Source organism: Procambarus clarkii, chromosome 8 (assembly GCF_040958095.1).
Source record: "Procambarus clarkii isolate CNS0578487 chromosome 8, FALCON_Pclarkii_2.0, whole genome shotgun sequence".
NCBI lineage: Eukaryota > Metazoa > Arthropoda > Malacostraca > Decapoda > Cambaridae > Procambarus > Procambarus clarkii.
The window spans coordinates 39,307,175-39,314,044 of NC_091157.1; positions in this window are offsets into that span (position 1 = coordinate 39,307,175).

The following is a 6,870-nucleotide window of genomic DNA, read 5'->3' on the forward strand; positions in this document are numbered from 1 at the left end:
CCCACACAACAACACAGGGAGCATGGTGACCCACACAACAACACAGGGAGGCATGGTGGACCCACACAACAACACAGGGAGGCATGGTGACCCACACAACAACACAGGAAGGCTATTGTGACCCACACAAACAACACAGGGAGGCATGGTGACCCACACAACCAGGACACAGGGAGGCATGGTGACCCACACACCAACAAGGGAGGCATGGTGACCCACACAACAACACAAGGGAGGCATGGTGACCCACACAACAACACAGGGAGGCATGGTGACACCACACAACAACACAGGGAGGCCATGGTGACCCACACAACAACACAGGGAGGCATGGTGACCCACACAACAACACAGGACACAGGGAGGCATGGTGACCCACACACCAACACAGGGAGGCATGGTGACCCACACAACAACACAGGGAGGCATGGTGACCCACACACCAACACAGGGAAGGCATGGTGACCCACACAACAACACAGGGAGGCATGGTGACCCACACAACAACACAGGGAGGCATGGTGACCCACACAACAACACAGGGAGGCATGGTGACCCACACAACCAACACAGGGAGGCATGGTGCCCACACAACAACACAGGGAGGCATGGTGACCCACACAACAACACAGGGAGGCATGGTGACCCACACAACATTACAGGGAGGCATGGTGACCCACACAACAACACAGGGAGGCATGGTGACCCACACACAACAACACAGGGAGGCATGGTGACCCACACAACAACACAGGGAGGCATGGTGACCCACACAACAACACAGGGAGGCATGGTGACCCACACAACAACACAGGGAGGCATGGTGACCCACACAACAACACAGGGAGGCATGGTGACCCACACAACAACACAGGGAGGCATGGTGACCCACACACAACACAGGGAGGCATGGTGACCCACACAACAACACAGGGAGGCATGGTGACCCACACAACAACACAGGGAGGCATGGTGACCCACACAACAACACAGGGAGGCATGGTGACCCACACACAACACAGGGAGGCATGGTGACCCACACACAACACAGGGAGGCATGGTGACCCACACAACAACACAGGGAGGCATGGTGACCCACAACCAACACAGGGCTGCATGGTGACCCACACAACAACACAGGAGGCATGGTGACCCACACAACAACACAGGGAGGCATGGTGACCCACACACAACACAAGGAGGCATGGTGACCCACACACCAACACAGGGAGGCATGGTGACCCACACAACACACGGGAGGCATGGTGACCCACACAACAACACAGGGAGGCATGGTGACCCACACAACAACACAGGGAGGCATGGTGACCCACACAACAACACAGGGAGGCATGGTGACCCACACAACAACACAGGGAGGCATGGTGACCCACACAACAACACAGGGAGGGCATGGTGACCCACACACCAACACAGGGAGGCATGGTGACCCACACAACAACACAGGGAGGCATGGTGACCCACACACCAACACAGGGCTGCATGGTGACCCACACAACAACACAGTGAGGCATGGTGACCCATACAACAACACAGGGAGGCATGGTGACCCACACACCAACACAGGGCTGCATGGTGACCCACACAACAACACAGTGAGGCATGGTGACCCACACAACAACACAGGAGAGGCATGGTGACCCACACAGCAACAGAAGGAGGCATGGTGACCCACACACCAACACAGGGAGGCATGGTGACCCACACAACAACACAGGGAGGCATGGTGACCCACACAACAACACAGGGAGGCATGGTGACCCACACAACAACACAGGGAGGCATGGTGACCCACACAACAACACAGGGAGGCATGGTGGCCCACACAACAACACAGGGAGGCATGGTGACCCACACAACAACACAGGGAGGCATGGTGACCCACACAACAACACAGGGAGGCATGGTGACCCACACAACAACACAGGACACAGGGAGGCATGGTGACCCACACAACAACACAGGGAGGCATGGTGACCCACACAACAACACAGGGCGGCATGGTGACCCACACAACAACACAGGACACAGGGAGGCATGGTGACCCACACAACAACACAGGGAGGCATGGTGACCCACACAACAACACAGGGCGGCATGGTGACCCACACAACAACACAGGACACAGGGAGGCATGGTGACCCACACAACAACACAGGGAGGCATGGTGATCCACACAACAACACAGGGAGGCATGGTGACCCACACAACAACACAGGACACAGGGAGGCATGGTGACCCACACACCAACACAGGGAGGCATGGTGACCCACACAACAACACAGGGAGGCATGGTGACCCACACAACATTACAGGGAGGCATGGTGACCCACACAACAACACAGGGAGGCATGGTGACCCACACAACAACACAGGGAGGCATGGTGACCCACACAACAACACAGGGAGGCATGGTGACCTACACAACAACACAGGGAGACATGGTGACCCACACACCAACACAGGGAGGCATGGTGACCCACACAACAACACAGGGAGGCATGGTGACCCACACACCAACACAGGGCTGCATGGTGACCCACACAACAACACAGTGAGGCATGGTGACCCACACAACAACACAGGGGAGGCATGGTGACCCACACAGCAACACAAGGAGGCATGGTGACCCACACACCAACACAGGGAGGCATGGTGACCCACACAACAACACAGGGAGGCATGGTGACCCACACAACAACACAGGGAGGCGTGGTGACCCACACACCAACACAGGGAGGCATGGTGACTCACACAAACACCGGAAGGCATGGTGACCCACACACCAACACAGGGCTGCATGGTGACCCACACAACAACACAGTGAGGCATGGTGACCCATACAACAACACAGGGAGGCATGGTGACCCACACACCAACACAGGGCTGCATGGTGACCCACACAACAACACAGTGAGGCATGGTGACCCACACAACAACACAGGGGAGGCATGGTGACCCACACAGCAACACAAGGAGGCATGGTGACCCACACACCAACACAGGGAGGCATGGTGACCCACACAACAACTCAGGGAGGCATGGTGACCCACACAACAACACAGGGAGGCATGGTGACCCACACAACAACACAGGGAGGCATGGTGACCCACACAACAACACAGGGAGGCATGGTGACCCACACAACAACACAGGGAGGCATAGTGACCCACACACCAACACAGGGAGGCATGGTGACCCACACACCAACACAGGGAGGCATGGTGACCCACACAACAACACAGGGAGGCATGGTGGCCCACACAACAACACAGGGAGGCATGGTGACCCACACAACAACACAGGGAGGCATGGTGACCTACACAACAACACAGGGAGGCATGGTGACCCACACAACAACACAGGGAGGCAAAGTGACCCACACACCAACACAGGGAGGCATGGTGACCCACACAACAACACAGGGAGGCATGGTGACCCACACAACAACACAGGGAGGCATGGTGACCCACACAACAACACAGGGAGGCATGGTGACCCACACAACAACACAGGGAGGCATGGTGGCCCACACAACAACACAGGGAGGCATGGTGACCCACACAACAACACAGGGAGGCATGGTGACCCACACAACAACACAGGGAGGCATGGTGACCCACACAACAACACAGGACACAGGGAGGCATGGTGACCCACACAACAACACAGGACACAGGGAGGCATGGTGACCCACACAACAACACAGGGAGGCATGGTGACCCACACAACAACACAGGGCGGCATGGTGACCCACACAACAACACAGGACACAGGGAGGCATGGTGACCCACACAACAACACAGGGAGGCATGGTGACCCACACAACAACACAGGGAGGCATGGTGACCCATACAACAACACAGGGAGGCATGGTGACCCACACAACTACACAGGGCGGCATGGTGACCCACTTAAGAGACTAGGGAAAGGATAGACCCATTAAAAACTGAGACAGGTCAAATAACGGATAATGACGAGGAGATGAGTAGTATTTTTTAATAAATATTTTAAATCTGTATTTAAGAACATAAGAACAAATGTAACTGCAGAAGGCCTATTGGCCCATACGAGGCAGCTCCTATCTATAACCACCCAATCCCACTCATATACATGTCCAACCCGCGCTTGAAACAATTGAGAGACCCCACCTCCACCACGTTACGCGGCAATTGGTTCCACAAATCAACAACCCTGTTACTGAACCAGTATTTACCCAAGTCTTTCCTAAATCTAAACTTATCCAATTTATACCCATTGTTTCGTGTTCTGTCTTGTGTTGATATTTTTAATACCCTATTAATATCACCCCTGATATGTCCATTCATCCACTTGTAAAGCTCTATCATGTCACCCCTAACTCTTCGCCTTTCCAGTGAATGCAACTTAAGCTTTGTTAATCTTTCTTCATATGAAAGATTTCTAATTTGGGGAATTAACTTAGCCATCCTTAGCCATTAGAATGGATGTCGAGGGCACTGGGTGTCAATTGCCGGCAGGAAAGATATTGTAAATCAAATGCAATATCTTTCATAGACAACTGGGAACACTTCTATTGAAGAAATGAAATGTATGCTCGTGATGGGATGCATCTATCGAGAGCTGGGGTTGTTTCTGTTGTGAACTCGTTGGAAGAAGTTGTTAGAGGTGTTTGTTTGGGTTTAAACAGTTAGGAGATAGTGGTATGGGAATTGATTTGGAGGAAGGAGGTAATAAAAGTATGTGTTCGTGGGAGAAAAGAATTGGCAAAATGATCAGGGAAAGAAAAGGGCCTCAAAATAAAAATTCACTTAGGATATATTACACTAACAGTAGAAGTCTAAGAAATAAAATTAATGAATTAAATGCTCTTGTCTGCACAGAAAAAATAGATATTATTGCACTTACCGAAAAGGTGGATGAATGTAGAAAATAGAGAACTATTAGCTGAATATCAGATAAATGGATTTAAACTATTTCACACAGATAGATATATTAGACGAGGAGGGGGAGTAGCCATATATGTTAGGGACAATTTGAAATGTAGTCTCAAAGAGGGAATCAAAACTGAGCCACACACAGAAACTATTGGATAGAATTAAACGAAAAAGCAAATAACATTATAATAGGAGTTATATATAGGCCACCAAATTTAGACAGAATGGAAGCAAAGCATCTATGGGATGAAATATCTAGAGCATCTAGATCTAACAGTATTTATGTCATGGGTGACTTTAATTTTAGTGGAATAAACTGGGTGAACAAAACAGGGAATAGTGAAGCAGAAGATTTTCTAGAATTAATTGACGATTGCTTTCTTACGCAACACATTAAGGAACCAACGCGGGAAAATAATATTTTAGATTTAGTGTTAACTAACAGGGAAACACAAATTAATGACATCGAAATAGGGAGTGAGCTAGGGAACAGTGATTACAAAGTAATCAGATTTAGCATAGAATGGAATAGACATGTAGGAGAAAATTCTGTTAAAGTGCCAGATTTTCGAAAAGCTGATTTTAATAGCCAAAGAAATTTTTTGGGTCAAATAGATTGGAAAGTCTTGGGTATGGGGTGGGGGCCGGTCTTGGAGCGAGACATGAACAAAGCGATAGGTGACGTAAAAGGGGATTTCGATGTGGATTTAATATATAACTTATTTAAGAATATTCTAAACAAAGCACAGGAACGTAGTATACCATACAAATTGAATAGATCGAATACCAATGACCCAAAGTGGATAACAAAGAATTTGAAGAACCTTATAGGTAAAAAGAGAGCTTGGTACAAAAGGATTAAAAATGGGGAGGTCACTTTAGAACAAGAATTCGTACAACTGGTTAGAAATGTTAAAAAAGAGATAAGGAAAGCAAAAAGAAACTATGAAGTTCGCATAGCAGGGCAAGCAAAGACAAATCCTAAAGGGTTTTTTCAGTTATATCGTACTAAGACTAGGGAAAGGATAGGTCCATTAAAAACTGAGACAGGTCAAATAACAGATAGTGATGAAGAGATGAGTAGTATTTTTGATAAATATTTTGTATCTGTATTTACTAAAGAGTAACTTAACAATATGCCTTCAGCCGAGCAAGTCTATGTGGGTGGGGACGAGGACAGGTTGACGAGTTTAACAGTTACCAGGGAGGATGTTCTTAAACAAATAGTAAAACTCAAACCAAACAAATTCCCAGGGCCGGATGAAGTGTTTGCCAGGGTGCTTAAAGAATGCAAAGAGGAGCTTTGTGACCCACTGTCAACCATATTTAATAAATCAATGGAGTCAGGCAGAGTGCCAGAGTTTTGGAAAGTTGCTAATGTGATACCAGTTTTTAAGAAAGGAGATAGATCACTTGCGTCTAACTATCGACCAATTAGCCTAACGTCTATTGTGGGAAAGTTACTCGAATCTATAATAGCAAATAAAATTCGTCTTCATCTTGAAAAACATAAATTAATAATTGAGTCGCAACATGGTTTTATAAATGGCCGTTCATGTTTAACAAATTTGTTATCTTTTTATTCCAGCATAGTTGAGGCAGTTGATAGTGGTAAGGATTGTGATGTTGTATACCTTGACTTTAGCAAAGCTTTTGATACAGTGCCACATGAAAGACTGATTAAAAAAATAGAGTCTCATGGTATTGGGGGTGCTATATTAAGCTGGATTAGGGCATGGCTATACCAAAGGAAACAGAGAGTTAGTATAAATGGAATCAAGTCAGAGTGGGAAAATGTTGTAAGTGGAGTGCCTCAAGGCTCTGTCCTGGGACCTCTGTTGTTTATAATATATATAAATGATTTAGATTCAGGTTTGAGTAGCAACATTTGCAAATTTGCCGATGATACGAAAATCGGTAGGGAAATTAATTC